At 39.9% G+C, this 19,110-nt stretch overlaps 1 non-coding gene across 1 annotated transcript; it reads right to left on the bottom strand.

Annotated features, from left to right (window-relative positions):
- Positions 1 to 7,546: 7,546 nt before the first annotated feature.
- TRNAQ-CUG (transfer RNA glutamine (anticodon CUG)) lies at positions 7,547 to 7,618 on the bottom strand. Its single transcript has one exon. It is a non-coding gene; the product is annotated as a tRNA-Gln (tRNA).
- Positions 7,619 to 19,110: the final 11,492 nt, after the last annotated feature.

The raw sequence follows: 19,110 nt of genomic DNA, 5'->3' as shown, positions 1-19,110 counted from the left end.
GTCCTGGTGAGGAAACCGAGCTGGGCCATCGCAGGCTGCGGGCTTGGTGGCTTGCGGCTTGCATGGTGCAAGTGCACGGGTTTGAAGAACCGTAATTCCCAAATCGCAAAAAAAAATATTTTTTTCAATTCAATTATATTATATGCATGTATAATTCTAATGAATCACATATTTACGTTGATGCATATGCAAATAATAGTTTCAATGCATGTACATATGTAAGATTCAATTCATGGCAAATATCAAATTCACATAATTGTAGCAATTTTGATTATGAAGCATACACAATTTATGTAGAATCTAAAATACGTAAAACGTAAAGTTGGGTCATGCATCATGGTGAATGTTCATGCTATTAGGGCTTGCAAAATATCGAGTTAAAAACCGTTGTTTGGAAAGAACCTGATTGCGTGATGATATGGATGAACTGGTTTGATGCACAAAAATTCTTCAACGTCAGATTCCTAAGCACAGCGGTAGGAGCGTGCTGATAACGTGTTGTGGTCTATTTTATCTGACAGAGAGACTAGGGTCGGCGGCAAAGAAAGAGAGAAGAGAGATGTGTGTTTGTAGAATTGTAGGGGAATGTGTGTGTTGTTATCCCTCCTACATTGTGCCTTTATTTATAGTAGTAAAGGGAGAGAAGATATTCCTTCTCCTCCAAGTAATACAAGTTGTAATAGGAAAGGATAACTAGAATAAAATCTAATCTAGGATTTACACAATCATACTTATTCTAGGAATGTTTACAACAACAAAGAGTTTTTTTTTTTTTTTTGGTAAAAGTTCAACAAAGTGTTTGTTTGTCATTAGTATGTTGAAAAAATCCACCATAAAATACGAAAAGGCAAATTAATACTTTTGGTACGTAGACGTAATACAATTTATAACAAAATGGACTAATGTCTTCAATGAAATAACACTTCCACAACACTTATGGCTCGTTTAAGATGTGCTTTTAAATATAAAATTGTTTTTAGAGAAAATATTTTTAGATTCTAAAAGTTCTTCCTACAAGAAGTACTTAAAGTGTTTTTTCATGATTAACTCATTTTTACTAAGAATTGGTATTAAAAACATTTTCTCCAATAGTGATTTCAGTCATTTAAAACTCTTGTGATCATTCAATTAGCAAAAGTGAGATGCTGATTTTAATTAAGTTTGAATATTATTGATTGTTGAATTCTGTATGAATATATTGTTTAAAAATTATTAATTTTTAAATAAGGAGAGTCTATTTATTAAATTTGCACAAGACCTCCAAAATGTCAAAACGCTATGTGGACAAGGTTGAAAAGTCTTTCTTGATTTAGGGAATTTTTATGTGCAAAAGTGAGAGTATCTAAACGAAAATGAAAGATTCCAGAATTGATGGAGTTAGAAGAAGGATGGGATACGGGTGCGGCTTCAACGTCTCTCCAATAGTGACGGCGGGGGGGGGGGGTCTAAGTCTATGGTGGGAAGATTGTTGGGAGGTAAATATCATTCTTTCCACCAAAAATATTATCCACTTGGAGATGCAGCTCAAAAGGCGGGATGATTGGTTCCTAGTGTCTTGGATGTACAGGAATCCGTATCGTGCTGAGAAGGACACATTCTGGAATTGGGCAATAGAGACTTTTATTCCTTCTTTGCGCCCGTGGTTTTTCCGGAGGGGGGGACTTCAACGAGTTTCTGTGAGATCATGAAAAGGAAGGATGCACCACCAGATCTTTACGATCTCCACATTTTTTGCATGCATTTATGACTCATATGGAGTTGATAGTTTTGGGTTTCAATGGGCCTCGTTTCACTTGGAGGGGAACTCGTAACAATAGTTTAGTTCAAGAGAGATTGGATCAGGGTTTGGTTAATGGGCCCTGGTAGGTCCAATGGCCTAATACGACGGTCACCCATGAAGTTGTAAAAGCTTCAGATCACTGCCCCTTGGTAATTAATACGAATTATTTGGTTGCGAAGGGTAATAGACCATTTTGATTTGACGGTTTTTGGGCTAAGGAACTGGGATGTAAGGAAGTGGTTGAAAATAGTTGGTGTAATCAGATTGGTGGGGATTGGCTATAAAGTGGCACCAGAAGAAGAGAAATTTGAAGAAGAATTTAAAGATGTGGAGCCATGAAACCTTTCAGGATAGAAAAGCCTCAGTTAATCATCTTACTGAGCTCCTGGGTTCATTGCATTTGAATTGGAGTACGAATGCCGAGAGGATCAAGGAAACTACGGCCATGATTCTTGAACTTGAGAAACAGGAAGAGGCGTTTTAGGAGCAACGGTCCCGGGTTCGTTGGTTACAGGTTGGGGATTCCAACACGACTTTCTTTCACCATTCTACTATCCAGAGAAAGTGAGTAAATAGAATATCGAGGATTAAGGACAGAAGTGGCAACTAGGTGGAAGACTCGACGGGTGTCAGGAGGTCTTTTAAGGACTACTTTAGAAATCTATTTCGGTCTTCGGGAAGCCGTGACTGGGAGAATCTCCTTGATTGCATTAGCCCGTCCATCACCTCTGAGATGAATAATGTTTTAATAAAGCCAATTGAGGATGACGAGATCCATGAAGCGGCGTTCCAGATGGGTGGGTCTAAGGCTCCAAGACCGGACGGTTTCCAAGGTATGTTTTTCAAATCGTTATGGGATGTTATCTGTGCTGAAGTCAAATGGTTGATTGCTTGGAGGGTGGTCGGATCCCCTGCTCACTTAATGCCACTCATATTGTTCTGATCCCAAAGTCCCTTAACCCTGAGTCTGTGAATCAGTTTTGGCCGATTAGTCTCTGCAACTATTCGTACAAGGTCCTCTAAAAAAATTTGTCTAATCGTCTACAACTTTTCCTTCCTAGGATGATATCCCAGAGTCATAATGCGCTTGTTGGAGGTCGTCAAATACAGGATAATATCGTCATTGCCCATGAGGTCTTTCATTTTCTTAAGCTTAGAAAGACGAAGAGGAAGCACGAGCTGGGCATTAAACTTGCTATGAACAAGGCCTATGATAGAGTTGAGTGGGATTTCCTGGAGGTTGCTATGTTGAAAATGGGTTTTAATCGTTCCTGGGTGGATCTAGTTATGAGATGCACTACGTCGGTTGAGCTCTCGGTTCTAATTAACGGATGCCCGAGGGACAATTTTAAGCCCATTCGTGGTCTTCGTTGAGGAGATCCACTCTCCCCTTATATTTTCCTAATAATCAGTGAAGTCTTGTCCAAGCTATTCCAACAGGCGACTGAGTTGGGATTTATAAAGGGAATCCGGATCAGTGTCAATGGCCCAACGCTATCCCATCTCCTATTAAAGGGCTCTTTCCTTTGTTGCGTTTTCTTGCTGACATATTTGGAAATCTAGGTGCAATACAGTCTTTGATCACTGTTTGTCGTCACTTACTATCACTATTGCTATTATCAGAAATGAATTTAAGTGTTTCTCAACAGTGACTTTGTGCACCACTTTACCCTATCCCCCTCGTACTGATGTGCAAAATCGTCGCCCCCATTGGTCCCCTCCTCCTTGTGATGGGGTTAAGGTGAATGTTGATGCTAGTTGGAGGCAGGGTGAGGTTTGGGGCTTTGTGGGAGTAGTTATTCGTGATGCTCAGGCTTGGTATGTTGAGGTGTGCAAATTGGAAGTGGCAGCCCCTAGTGTGCTTATGGCTGAGGCTTTGGCGATAAGGGAAGGCTGTGCTATTGCTCGTCTGAGGAATTTCAATCAGATTTACGTAGAATCGGATTCCAAACTAGTCATATCTTCGTTGGTGGCTGGGATGGAGTTCATTCTTTAGGAAGTTCTCCCTATTCTAAGCCGTGCTCTGGAGTTGGGGAGATCCTTTCAAGGGTGCACCTGGTCTTGGGTTCCAAGATCAGCAAACACATTGGCAGATTTTGTGGCATCGCATTTGGCAGTTAGGATATGCAATTCCATGTAGGTCACTTGACCCCCATCCTCGCTAGTGGGGATTCTTAACAAGGATGGGTTACCCTCCACCCCTTAGGTGGTTGTTGGTGGCTGGGAAAACGTGGGTTCGATGTTCTGCCGAAGCCTGGTGATGTCTTGTATTTCTTTGTCCTTCTTGCTTTCTCATTGTTAATGTTTGTTGGTCCTTCATGACTTTCCTGTACTCTTTGGCTTTTGCCCTGGTTAATGTTATTCTAGTTTCCTTAAAAAAAAAGAGAAAACATAACTCATAAAAGTGAAGAACTATAACGGGATTTATATCTTTCGTTTCCTATTTCACTTGCTTACCTAATGAGGGGATTGAAGGCGCGAGATATATATGCATAGGTATACACAAATCTTAGGCAATCTAAAAATAACCGAGCAAAAATGCTACTCTTGTCACATTTTTTTAGAAATATTAGAAATCGTCTCCTATTCTGATAGAATATTATAACTTTAGTTGACACACCCCGACCGGAGTCGAGGCATGTTGACCGTCACGTGAGGGTGACGTAGCCAAGTGCGCAATAGAAGTGATAATAATGAGAAAATGTGAATAAATAAAAACCAAAACTAACCTTATTTAACTAGAGGTAAAATATAAGTGTGTGGAAGTGATCACAACCAAATATACAAATACTCAGAGCATAGGTAACACAAGTGCAGTCGAGCTAACTCAATACTAATTATACAAATAGAGAGAAAGTTCCCTACACTATTTATGGAAATGTCAAAACCGCCGGATCGTCCTCATGAAAGACATAGAATTACAGCTGCTTAGGACTTGGATGGGCGCAAAACAAAAGGGTGAGTGGGCAAAAACAAAGCGTTTATAATCATTTTAATCTTTTGTGAACATAATAACCCCTCTCCGTAAAACCCGTGTAGTTTCTAGAAAATATTACTAAGTAGATATGAAAAACCAACGCACAAGGCCAGTGAAAACTTAACCATGTCATAACGTTTCAATACTAAGAGATGTAAGCTAGGTGTGAAATCAATATAAAATAGTATGCCAGTTGGAGTCACCTAACGTGACCTGTACGACTGAACCTATAGCTCATTAATCTAGGCTAGCACGCGAGTCAAAGTCACATAATGTGACATGTACAACAAGGCTGAGGTGTAAAGGTTGTGCGATAAATTGCGGGTCACCTATGAGTGGGAGTTACCTAATGTGACCTGTACGACAGGCTGGCACCAGACTTAGATCCAAGGTGAGTGTGCGGTGCGGGAGGTGAACAATCACATGAAGGACTATGCCCTGGCCCGGGGCTGGAGCACTAACACCGAGGTGCAGCTATGATGAGCTCTAAATAAATGTATGCATACAATACAACCAATTCAATCACACAAAGCTCACCTGAAACTTACTTGAGCCTCCGTAGCATCACACAATACAATATTTAAAATATGACTTATTTATGACATGGCAAGCAAAGCATAAAACTATATAAAAACGTTTCTGGAAACTTTAAAGTGTGTGTATATATATAACAAATGCCCACTCACTGATAAGTAGTAGGATCGTAGCCTCCTAATCTCTCTTGTCCACGCTCGTCCTCGGGGTACATCTCACCTATATGCAAAATAATTGATTTTACGTTAATTATAAAGCACATATACAAAACATAGGAATAACTTCTCATATCTTGCTCAAATGTAAGGTTTGAATATATCAACATGATCTACTCGACGATACGAGCACACCCATATTTTTAGAAAACTTTTTGAACTTCGGACACACCGGTTATACGCAGGCACGTGCCATCCGTGTGACTGACGCAGTTAGGAATATTCCATAAATTTGGCGGAATATTCTGTTAAATATAACTAACGGTAACAAATGCCCACTCACTGATAAGTAGCAGGATCGTAGCCCCCTAATCTCGCTTGTCCACGCTCGTCCTCGGGGTACGTCTCACCTATATGCGAAATAATTAATTTTACGTTAATTATAAAGCACATATACAAAACCTAGGAATAACTTCTCATATCTTGGTCAAATGTAAGGTTTGAATATATCAACGTGATCTACTTGACGATACGAACACACCCATATTTTTAGAAAAAATTTTGGACGTCGGACGCGCCGGCTATGAGCAGGCACGTGCCATCCAAGTGACTGACGCAGTTAGGAATATTCCATCAATTTGGCAGAATATTCCGTTAAATATAACTGACGGTACCTGACGCCGTTAGAATATTCTGTTAACTTTAACGGAATATTCTCCTTCTTCTCTGGTCACTCCGTCGTCCGCCGGCGCCGGCCGCTGTCTGGTTCACCGGTTTCTGGAAAATTTTCAAATGCTTATATCTACTTCATTTCTTAACCAAAATCCATGAAATTTATATGGATTTAAAGCTCTAGAGGAGTAGAACACGTTTGTACCTATTAGAAGTTCAAAATCCAACGAAAAATGGTCGGAAAATCCCTCGAAAGTTCTGGCCAAATCTGCAACTTTGTGAACTCGTTTATTCCGACGTCCACTCCGTCCCAAACCTAGTCTAAGGTCCTATGGAAGTTGTGTAGAGGCCTTCTTGAGCCTCAAAACCTTGCAAATCGTCCGCGATCATGTCTCCGAAGTTCCACCATGTTGGAGCTCGTGAGTTGACGGGTCAATGTTCACCAAAACAGAAAACTAAGGGTATGGTGGTGATCGTGAAGTTGAGGTGAGTATGATGGTGATTTCCAAAAGTTCGATCTGTGACATTTTTGGTGTGGTTGTGTGTGTGGGTGTCACAGTGCAAGAAGGAAGAAGAAAGAGGAAGAATTGAGAAGGAGAGAAAAAGAAGGAGAGTTTCTGATTGGAGAAGAAGAAAGAGAGAGAGAGAGCTATTTTTAATTGGCCCAAAGAAGAAAAAAACATATTATCTAATTGGGCTAAAGGAAATAGGAGCCCATATAATTGGTTCGTAGTTACCCGTTTACGCACTTTAATAATCGTAACTTTCTCGTTACGACTCAAATTCGGGTCCAACTCGCGTCAATGCACTCGTGACGTCGAGTAATTACGATAGTGAGAAAAATAATTTAAAACTACATATGCACGTCTACGTCACATAGCCAACGAGAGCATAATCGTCATTTTACCTACTCGGGGAGAAAATATAATTATAATTGGGACGGGTCGTCACATTAATAGTACTAATTTTTTTTTTTTTTAAGTTTCAGCTTTTCCACAAATGTTGGTATTGTGCACTGCTCAGGCCACGACCAGTATAACTCAAACATCCCATAACCATCAAATTTGGTAGTGCATAATATTAGGGTGCTATATTTTTTACAAGGTGTGGATCCATGCAAACATCCCAGTCTTCAATATGCCCCCTATTTTATTTTAGTTTGGAATATAAGGACTCAAACTATCAAATGAAATTTCCCATAACCATCAAACTTCTCAAAGATTCAACCAATTTGACGAGAATTCTTGTAACGAAATGGTAATTTTTCAGAGGGGGATCGAGCCCCATAAATGGTTCCAAGTTTTCTAGTGCTTGAAATATAAAACGTTTCTGTTTCCCAGGGAAAGAACAAAAAAAAGAACAAAAGAAAAGAAAAAAACACAAAGAGAAAAATAAGGGAAAGAACAAAAAAAAAAGAAAAAAGAAAAAAGGTCCCACCGAGATTTGAACTCGGGTTACTGGATTCAGAGTCCAATGTCCTAACCACTAGACCATGGGACCAATTTGAGTACTATGTGCATCCGTTGTTATTTAATCACTACAATCACCACAGTTCAACACCTCTCGACCATAGAAAGTTGGGTTATGGTAACTCACTATTTTATTTTACTACTGCTACTAGAGTCGTGATTCGCAATCACTTAATCGTATGAAGAAGGAAACATAAATAAAAATGAGTAATACAATGATGCATCTGTACATCTATAAATAACAACAAGATCAGGGAAGACATAATTTAAGATATGACCAAGAGCATATGAATAAACACTTTACTTGAATTATAAGTTTCTTGCAACAGCGGGTCAAATTGAACAGATAAAAATGATAAGGATTGGGAAATTTTATTTGAATCCATATAACTTTTTGCTACATCCAACTTAAATTTTAAATGTGAAGTATCTTTTTTATCCTATTGCATATATAATTACCGTAAAGTACAAGATAAAATTAACAATAAGATTAAAATGTATCAATAAACCCACTCCCAATAATCAAACCATTACTATCACGCAATCTTTCTCTTGCGTTCTATTCTTGCTAAAATCCTAAGATGCTCTCATAGAGAATAAGCTCTTTTTGACAAATGGTTATCAATTTTGAAGTTTTCAATCCTCCAACTTAGATATGAATTGATGAGTTTTATTTCATGAACTCAGGAAAAAATTCGATGTGCCATCATTGGTGCATCTCAATATGATTTTTCCTGCAGCTATGTAATTCTTAAGCAAACTCCGCCTGTGTAAATTTATCTTACATTGCCGGTCCCAAGCCCGGGTAAAGGAGGAGGGGGATGGCGTCAGGTAGTCGACAGCCGGCACTCCACAGTTACGTCGAATCCTTATGAAAATGAATCCAGAACGAAATCGCGCTAAAGCTAGGGCGTCACCCGTAAGTGGTGCGCTGTGTGGCCCGAGCACAGTGATAGGTGAGCAAGGGTCGCTGTATCTCCATCGGCACCCGGATGCAGTGTTAAATGAGCAAGGGGGCCATAGAAACTTCTTTTCGAACGACTCCACTCAAAGTTGTTTGGGAGCATATGCTCCTATCAACTTTACACAAAACACACAAAATAAGTACTTTGATTATATTGGACGGGGGAGGGTGAAGAAGCTAGGACAGAAGGGTAGAGTTCAAGAGAGCAGAATGCGTTTAGGAACGTGGAATATAGGAATCTTAACGGGAAAATCTATGGAAGTAGTGGAAGTTATGGTGAGGAGAAGGATAAATATTATGTGCCTACAAGAAACTAAGTGGGTTGGTCTTAAGGCAAAGGATCTAGAAAACTCAGGGTTTAAACTTTGGTATTCGGGCACAAATAGAACGAGAAACGGTGTTGGCATCATCGTGGACAAGACCTTGACACAAGATGTTGTAGATGTCAAGAGGGTAGGAGATAGAATCATGGCAATCAAGATTGTAATAGGACAAGAACTTATCAATGTGATTAGTGCGTACGCACCTCAAGTAGGGTTGGATACGAGTTCAAAGGAGAAATTTTGGGAAGACCTTGGAGACTTGGTGCAAGGAATTGCCCAGACGGAGAAGTTATTTATAGGAGGAGATTTAAATGGACACGTGGGCAGGGAGACAGGCAACTATGGAGGTTTTCATGGTGGCCATGGTTTTGGGGAGAGAAACGAGGATGGGGAAGCTATCTTGGATTTTGCAATGGCATATGATCTCTTCTTAGCCAACACTTTCTTTAAGAAGAGAGAAGAACATGTGATCACCTACAAGAGTGGGTCGTCAAAAACACAAATAGATTTTCTTCTAATGAGGAAAGGGGATCGTATAACTTGTAAGGATTGCAAAGTTATACCGGGAGAGAGCTTGGCTAATCAACATCGCTTGTTGGTGATGGATGTACATATCAAAAGAGTGAGAAAAAAGAACAAGACTTGGAAGTGCCCAAGGACTAGATGGTGGAATCTAAAAGGAGAAAAACAAGCCATTTTCAAAGAGAAAGTAATCACCCAGTGTGGGTGGGATAGAGAGGGGGAAGCTAGCCAAAGGTGGGATTCCATAGCTAGTTGTATCCGAAAAGTAGCAAAAGAGGTATTAGGAGAGTCCAAGGGCTTTGCTCCACACCAAAAGGAATCTTGGTGGTGGAATGAGGAGGTACAAACAAAGGTGAAGGCTAAGAAGGAATGTTGTAAAGCCTTATACAAGGACAAGACCGATGAAAATGGGGAAAGGTATAGAAGAGCGAAGCAAGAGGCGAAGAAAGCTGTGAGGAAAGCTAAGTTAGCGGCTTATGACGATATGTATAAGCGACTAGATACCAAAGAAGGAGAGTTGGATATCTATAAACTAGCTAGAGCAAGGGAAAAGAAGACAAGGGACCTAAACCAAGTGAGGTGCATTAAGGATGAGGATGGAAAGGTTCTTGCTACAGAGAACGCGGTCAAAGACAGATGGAGAGGTTATTTTCATAATCTTTTCAATGAAGGACATGAAAGGAGTACTTCTTTAGGGGAGTTGAGTAACTCAGAAGAGTGTAGAAACTACTCATTTTATCGTCGAATCAGGAAGGAAGAAATGGTTGTAGCTTTGAAGAAGATGAAGCATAGAAAAGCAGTGGGCCCAGACGATATACCGATCGAAGTGTGGAAAGTCTTGGGAGAGACAGGTATAGCATGGCTCACTGACCTTTTCAATAGGATTTTGAAAACGAAGAAGATGCCAAATGAGTGGCGAAAGAGCACTTTGGTGCCTATCTACAAGAATAAGGATGACGTACAAAATTGCATGAACTATAGGGGTATTAAGCTAATGAGTCATACAATGAAGCTCTGGGAGAGAGTCATTGAGCATAGATTGAGGCAAGAGACACGGGTTTCGGACAACCAATTCGGGTTCATGCCAGGGCGCTCAACCATGGAGGCAATCTATCTCTTACGAAGATTGATGGAAAGATATAGAGATGGGAAAAAGGATTTACACATGGTCTTTATAGATTTGGAAAAAGCGTATGATAGGGTCCCAAGAGACATTCTTTGGAGGATTTTAGAGAAGAAAGGAGTACGAGTAGCATATATCCAAGCTATAAAGGATATGTATGAAGGAGCAAAGACTGCCGTAAGAACTTATGAAGGACAAACCGAAAGCTTCCCCATAACTGTAGGATTACATCAAGGCTCATCCTTAAGTCCTTACCTTTTTGCGTTGGTAATGGATGAGTTAACATGACATATTCAAGATGATATTCCTTGGTGTATGCTTTTCGCAGACGATATAGTGTTGATAGATGAAACTCAGGAAGGGGTAAATGCGAAGCTTAACCTTTGGAGAGAAGTGTTGGAATCTAAAGGTCTTCGCCTAAGCCGATCAAAGACAGAATATATGGAGTGCAAGTTCAGTGCAAATGGAGGCCAAAATGAGTTAGGGGTGAGGATCGGAGATCAGGAAATACCAAAGAGCGATCGTTTTCGCTACTTAGGATCTATCTTGCAAAAGAACAGAGAATTAGATGGAGATCTCAACCATAGAATACAAGTTGGATGGATGAAGTGGAAGAGTGCATCCGGCGTGTTGTGTGACCGCCGTATGCCACTGAAGCTCAAAGGAAAATTTTATAGGATGGCAATAAGGCTGGTGATGCTGTATGGCACAGAATGTTGGGCGGTGAAGCATCAACACGTACATAAAATGGGTGTAGCGGAGATGAGGATGCTTCGTTGGATGTGTGGGCACACGAGAAAGGATAAGATTAGGAATGAGGATATCCTAGGTAAAGTAGGAGTAGCCGAAATTGTAGGAAAGTTGAGAGAAAATCGGTTACGGTGGTTTGGACATGTGCAAAGAAGGCCTACTGATGCTCCGGTTAGAAGATGTGACTACGGGACAGAGGTTAAGGGCCGAATGGGTAGAGGAAGACCTAGGAAAACTTTGGAAGAGACTCTAAGAAAAGACTTAGAGTATTTGGATCTAACGAAGGACATGACACAGGACCGAGCACAATGGCGTTCTAAGATTCATATAGCCGACCCCACTTAGTGAAGAAAGCTTTGGTGTATTTAACACAATACGTTGGAAATGAAGCAAAGCTTATTTATTGATATCTCCGATAAGTTACAAATATGTACATATACATGAGTCAAAATAAACAAACAAGAGGGAGCCTTCACAAAGGTTGCTTAGGAGAAGTCTCAGCAGTCGGTAGAGCCCCAGAAAGAGAAGGCATCAGAGGGGGATCATTCAGAGCCTCAATACTGGATAGAACCCTAGAAGGAAGAGGCATCGGAGGTTGATCATTTGGAGCTTCATTATGCGGTACATCCCCAGAAGACGAAGGTAATAAATGCCTTTGGAACAAACCCACAAACCGCTGATGATCAAGTAAAACCTGACCATCAGATTCCTTCATCTGGTCAAGCTTCCTCTTCATGTTTGTAGCATAGTTATGTGCAAGCCAGTGCAACTGTTTATTCTCATGCTTGAGCCCTCTAATCTCCTGTTTGAGACTCATCACTTCAGCCGCCAATGATTCAACTTGGCGGGTTCGAGCAAATAGGCGTTGGGCCATATTAGACACAGAACCTGCACACTGAATACTTAGAGCCAGAAAATCCTTAACAGCCAATTCATCAGACCGTTTGGAAAGTAGTCTGTTATCTTTGGGAGTGAGAAGGTTCCTGGCCACCACCGCAGCGGTCATATCATTCTTCATCACGGAATCCCCAACGGTAAGAGGACTAGTAGGGGATAAAAAGGATGGGCGCCATATGTTGTCTGGAGAAGGCGTGGCTGCCTCTTCAACAAGGTTCAAGTCAAAACGACGGTCGGATGGGCCAGACATTTTCAAAGGTGTTGAAGAGAGAAGAGGTCGGACAAATCAAGATCTTAGAAGTGCAAGAAGAGAGCTTCTACTGGTGAAGATTCAAGTGTGCTTTGAAACTTAATGCCAGCCTCTATAAAAATCTGCACTCGACGGAGCTTCAGAAATCGAAGAGGCGTCTGCTCAGAAATCGAAGAGGCGTTTGCTTTCTCAAAAGCTGGGCTGCTCAGAGACCACAAGGGCCGATCTCAGAAATCGAAGAAGCGTTTGCTTTCTCAAAAGTTGAGCTGCTTAAATACCACGAAGATCGATCTCAGAAATCGAAGAGGCTTGCTTTCTCAAAAGCTGGGCTGCTCATAGACCACGAGGGCCGATCTCAGAAATCGAAGAGGTACTTTTCAGCCTTGTCAGCACCTGTCACATGCACACTCAGCTTTGCTGAAATTACGGGCATTCTGTTGAAGATTTCTGGTGAAGTAGAAAACACGTGAATCTTACTGTTCAATCATCCACTTTTCACACGCACCATCAGCTCAGGGGTACCACAGATAACTTTGCCAAAGATCTCTGACAAAGTTTAGACACGTGAAGCTTGCAGCTCCCACTACATCGCTATGACCAAGAAGGGTAAAAGAATAGCAAAGAAACAGCACTAACAAAGTTTAGACACATCAATTTTGAAGGTCTAGCTATCATATTATTACCCACAAGGGTAAAGGAACAGCACCACTGCTGGATAATTGGAAAGTCTCTGTGTGTCAACCTCTGTGCTCCGTGGCAAGGTAGACTAGCAAACATGCCCTACCTTTACTCACTTTCGAGAAAACACTCCCAACAAGATTGCTTGCTCTAAAATCGAAGAGGCACCGTTCTCCAAATCTCGAGAGCCAGACTCCTAACATGATTAATTTCTCAAAAACCGAAGAGACACCGCTCTCAGAATCTCGAGAACCAAACTCCCAGCAGGATTGCTCTCTCAAAAATCGAAGAGGCACCGTTCTCTGAATCTCGAAAGCCAGATCCCCGACAGGATTGCTTGTTCGAAAATCGAAGAGGCACCGCTTTCTCAACTTCGAGAGCCAGATCTTCTTGGATAAAGCTTGTTTGTAATCTTCACACGCAACATCAGCTTTCCAGATACCACAGACCACTTTTTCAAAGTGCTCTGACACACGTGAAGCTGACAGCTCCCACTACCGTGCTATGACCAAGCAGGGTAAAGGAATAGCATTACTACTTGTTGTTAGGGAGACTCCTATATATGTCGACCTCCATCCTCAACGGACAGGCAGACCTGCAAAAATGCTCAACCCTTCCTCATATTTGAGAGGGCACTCCCAACGAAGCCTCTCGAAATACTCAGCTTCTTTCCCCCCGATAATACCTCTGCAAACAAGCTACACCAGAGCAAGAATATCTCATATCATCAGGGTTAAAAGCAAGAGTATCCCATATCATCCTTTTTCCCTGTCTTTTCCTTTGGCCTTGTTCTTACCTGCAAGACAAGGAGAAAGAGAGCAATCAGTCAGCACTTGGAATCAAGCTTCCAGTCAGGAACTGACTGCCTGGAACCCCTTACTTGATTACTTACCTGGCATTGCTTTCGAGTACTCATCTTCAACATTTTATGCTTCCAGAGAAGATACCACATCTGCCTGAGGAACGGATAGGGAAAGTGAGAAGGATACAAGGAAGCATGTGGAGACAAGCATAACAGAACGCGTGCTGATACATCCACTACTTTGTTAACATCAAAAGTATCCCATATCAGCAGGGTCGAACGTACTCTACATTTGATGGACTTGTTTTGACCCTCAAATTCTTCAGTCGGCCTTATACTCTGGAGGAAACCAGAAAACCCTCCCGCCCAGTTCAAGAATAAGTCTGTTGAAAGTTACTTCTTCAAAAGCAAAAGTATCTCATATCATCTATTCTCCTTTTCTTCTCTTTATCCTTCATGTTGCTTGCAAGATAGGGAGAATGAGAACAATCAGCCGGAACTCGAAATCAAACTTCTGATCTGGGACTGATTGCTTGGAGCTCTGATTGCTTACCTTGTCTGTCACCTCTTTCAGCAGATCCCCTAGCTCGGCGACTTGGGGGACTCCTACTACATGGTTTGTATCGCGCTTGACCAAGCCTGAAACTACAAGTAAGCTTCAAGTGAAATTGATACATTACCTTGTGCATCTCCACTAGTTAAAGATACCACCCCTGGATGGAGGAAGAGTACTTCCAGAGAAGATGCCACATCTACCTATGAGACAGATAAGGCAAGTGAAGACGATACCACACTTCGGTACTTAGAAGTTTCGTGATTACGAGATCATTCTCCCACAATATTTCCTAATGTCATTTGTACTAAATCATTCATTTGTACTCACTAAAGGAGAGCTTGAACCTATGTACTTGTGTAAACCCTTCACAATTAATGAGAACTCATCTACTCCATGGACGTAGCCAATCTGGGTGAACCACATACATCTTATGTTTGCTTTCTTGTCTTTATCCTTTTACATACTTATCCACACTAATGACCAGAGCAATAACTTAATACTTTCTGTTGTACCAAAGTCCTCACTGATTTTGTGCATCAACAATCCTTAAGTCCTTACCCTTTTGCGTTGGTAATGGATGAGTTAACATGACATATTCAAGATGATATTCCTTGGTGTATGATTCTCGCAAATGATATAGTGTTGATAGATGAAACTCAAGAGGGGTAAAGGCGAAGCTTAACCTTTGGAGAGAAGTGTTGGAATCTAAAGGTCTTCGCCTAAGCCGATCAAAGACAGAATATATGGAGTGCAAGCTCAGCTCAAATGGAGGCCAAAATGAGTTAGGGGCGAGGATCGGAGATCAGGTAATACCAAAGAGCGACCGTTTTCGCTACCTAGGATCTATCTTGCAAAAGAACGGAGAATTAGATGGAGATCTCAACCATAGAATACAAGCTGGATGGATGAAGTGGAAGAGTGCATCCGGCGTGTTGTGTGACCGTCGTAGGCCACTGAAGCTCAAGGGAAAATTTTATAGGACGGCAATAAAGCCGGCAATGATGTATGGCACAGAATGTTGGGCGGTGAAGCATCAACACGTACACAAAATGGGTTTGGACATGTGCAAAAACGAGCGCAATGGCGTTCTAGGATTCATATAGCCGACCCCACTTAGTGGGAAAAGGCTTTGTTGTTGTTGTTGTTGTTGTTGTATGTAATTCTTAAGCAGATGGACTCCCATTCCTCAAACAATTCTTGAGGTATTCATCAATTTCCCCCCTGAACTTGTGACTATTGGCCAATTTCCCCCCTCAACTTTAATTTTGGCCAATTCCCCCCCTCAACTCTCATAATTAGTCAATTTCCCCCCTCAACTTTAATTTGGCCAATTTCTCCCCGCAACTCTCATAATTAGTCAATTTGCACCATACTGTTAATTTTTTAATTTGATCATAATTAAACAAGTGTGTGTAAGAAACTAAATAAGATGTATGTTAATCATTTTCCTATGTCTTTATCCTATTACAAATAGATTAAAATTTAGAATTTTACAATTTATCATAGATAGTATTATTAGTCATAATAAATCAGTATGGAGTAATTTTATTTGATGTTTTTACTATACAAAATTGATAACGAAAAGGATTGATGTGTACATTTTTGTATGTGAATACAATTTTCTTTATAAAAGTGAAAGCTAAGTTCAAGTAAATTGCGGAGAATCGAGCTTTAGTGCAAAAATGGCTAGTCAATTCATAATTTTCGACTCCTTATTAAGAATAACCCATTTTATTGAAATAGGTCTGATCCATGAGTTTAGGATTATTATTTCTTCTTCTACATGCTTTAAACCCGGTTCATAACTTTTTCTTATAATCAACCCATATCACATCCTAATTGTATTATGTTTTTGTACATTTTACCCTATATTATGCAGGTGAGTTTATGTTAATTTTAGTACTTTGTTGGAAGTTATTAGAAAGATTGAAAGAAAAAAAAAAGAATAGATGGAAAATTAAAAAAAATTAACAGTAGGGTGCAAATTGACTAATTATGAGAGTTGAGGGGAGGAATTGGCCAAATTATAGTTGAGGGGTGAAATTGACTAATTATGAGAGTTGATGGGGGAAATTGGCCAAAATTAAAGTTGAGGGGGGAAATTGGCCAATGGTCACAAGTTCAGGGGGGGAATTGATGAATACCTCAACAATTCTTTCAATCCCTCAAATATGGTTTAGCTTACAAAGGGTTTGAAGCATTACAAGATAGCTTATATTGTTTGTAGCGGGGAAAGATTACTTGAACATTTTCCACACCCTTTGATCTCACCTAGATTAGAAGTGTAGACATGGATGCTAATAAAAATATGGTACGGCTTGCGTTGCTTCAAGGTTTCATCATTTCTTTTGACTTTTTGAGGGTTTGCACTGCCTTGTCAAAAAGCTCTGCGTTTACATAGATGGCAGCTAGGTTACTATATGTTGACAAACTGCATTTTTCCACATCTTGTGTTTCCATTTCATCCAGGACTCTTTTTACTCCTTCAAAATTATTTAAGGCCACATAGCTCTGCATCCATATATTATAAGTAAACACGCCAAATATGAAAGAGAATGAGAGAACTTAAACTAATGAGTACACACCCCCTCCAAATGGTACTACACTCTCAGTACCTAGCAAAGAAGAGATGTTTGGTCTCTTACACAAATTGACGGCACCTAGTACAAATGAACAAGAAGTTTCTTAATTCTCACCAGTTCTTTTGATTTTGATTTATATTTCTATTAAAGCATGAAGAATTTGAAAGGAAATACAGCAAACGTGATGGAAGGAGAGAACGTCAAAGAAAATGTATGCTTTGATCTTGATTTTTATCTTTTGAAAATAAGTGTAAAGATAAATTTACATATTGAATTGGGTTTGTGAGGATAATTTAGGTAGTAAATTAGGATTTAAAAAGATATTGATAGTTTAGCTAAAAATAATATAGATGTAGAGAGTGAGCTTGGTGTAGAAAAATGTTGCATGAGTTTAAATAAAATTTTCCTTAAAGTTATTATTTTTGTCAAGAAGTCTTGTACCTTATGATGTGGCACCCGCGGCGTTCATAACTTTATAATAAAAATATAATTATTGCTATTTATTTTAAAGTAAGATTTAGAAACAAAAAAAAAGAAGAAGGAAAACTTAAATTATAGAAAAACCTTCTCCCACATTTTCCACTCATTTCAATCTACTTGAATATAACATTTTTGCATGTGTCACGTCATCCCTTAACGAATTTTTTTTTCTTTCCTAAAACGCTAACTTTACACCAGATTGTACTAAATATAAAATGTAGTGATACCAAATTAGTGAAATTGAAAGCTCGCTCACACACACACACACACACATCAATCGGAGTAAAGCACATGATTACCGAAACATCTTTAACCCAACTGTATTGGTGAACAAATTTAATAATTGTTCAGTGCTCTTTGCTTGCTAAACCACCGCAAAAAGGGATAAACTTAGGCGCCAATGCAAGTTTGAGCATTTGCAAGTGCTTGGGTAGTGTTGGGTGATGCATGCTTCATTTTCTTTGATTCAGAACCCCTAACAAGATTGACCCAATGGTAAGTCTACAGGCCCTTCAGTCGTGTTTGGTTTGATATTTTTTAATAACTTCATTCGTTTCATGTTATGTTGTATTTGATTGTATTGAGTTTACCACTAATATGAATACGAGGCACATATATGAATGAATTATGAGTTTGCACAACGGATCAATGTGAGCTTACTACAAGGTCTGGTAGTGGCGGAGCCAAAAACTGCTATTAGGAAGGGCCTTTTAAGATATATAAAAGAAATTAAACCAAATATAACAATATAATTAAGGCTAAATAGCCAAAAATGGTTCCTGAGATTTGCATAACTCATCACTTTGGTCCCTAACATTTCAAATTGATAAAGTGGTTCCTGAGATTGTCCACCATCCATCATTTTGGTCATTTCATTAAAAACTCTGTTAAGTGTCCAGGAGCTCTTGGCCGGAAGTTTGGGCAATTTTCAAAACTTCGTAACTCAATCGTTTCTTAACCAAATTCGACCCATAATATATCAAAATGAAGATAGGAAAGTGTAGAATAAGATTATATCCATTTGGAAGCTCAATGGCTGCCGGAGATGGCCGGAAAATAGCATCAAAGTTGACTGGTCCGAGAGAAAACTGGAAAACTCGCAGGAAACTGGGTAAACTTCAAACGTTCATAACTTCTTCAATACTCAACGAAATCAAGTGATTCAAAACAAAAATTATACTTCTTGACAAGATGAAGAGAATGGTACCTTTTAGATGGCTAAATCGCCATGGTTTGGCCGGAAAATGGCTCAAAAGTGGCTGTCTTGGTCTCGAGTTAGCCATTTTCGAGCTGTTTTCCGGCCAACCCACAGTGATTTAGCCATCCAAAAAGGTACCATTCTCTTCGTCTCTCAATAAATATAATTTTTGTTTTTTAATCACTTGATTTCGTTGAGTATCGAAGAAGTTATGAACGTTTAAAGTTTACCCAGTTTCTAGCGAGTTTTCCAGTTTTCCCTCGGACCAGTCAACTTTGAGGCTATTTTCCGGCCATCTCCGGCAGCCATTGGGCTTCCAAATAGGTATAATCTTATTTTACACTTTCCTATCTTCATTTTGATATATTATGGGTCGAATTTGGTTAAGAAACGATTGA

The sequence above is a fragment of the Malus domestica genome, chromosome 11 (genome assembly GCF_042453785.1).
Source record: "Malus domestica chromosome 11, GDT2T_hap1".
NCBI lineage: Eukaryota > Viridiplantae > Streptophyta > Magnoliopsida > Rosales > Rosaceae > Malus > Malus domestica.
This window is presented reverse-complemented; position numbering and strand designations above follow the sequence as displayed.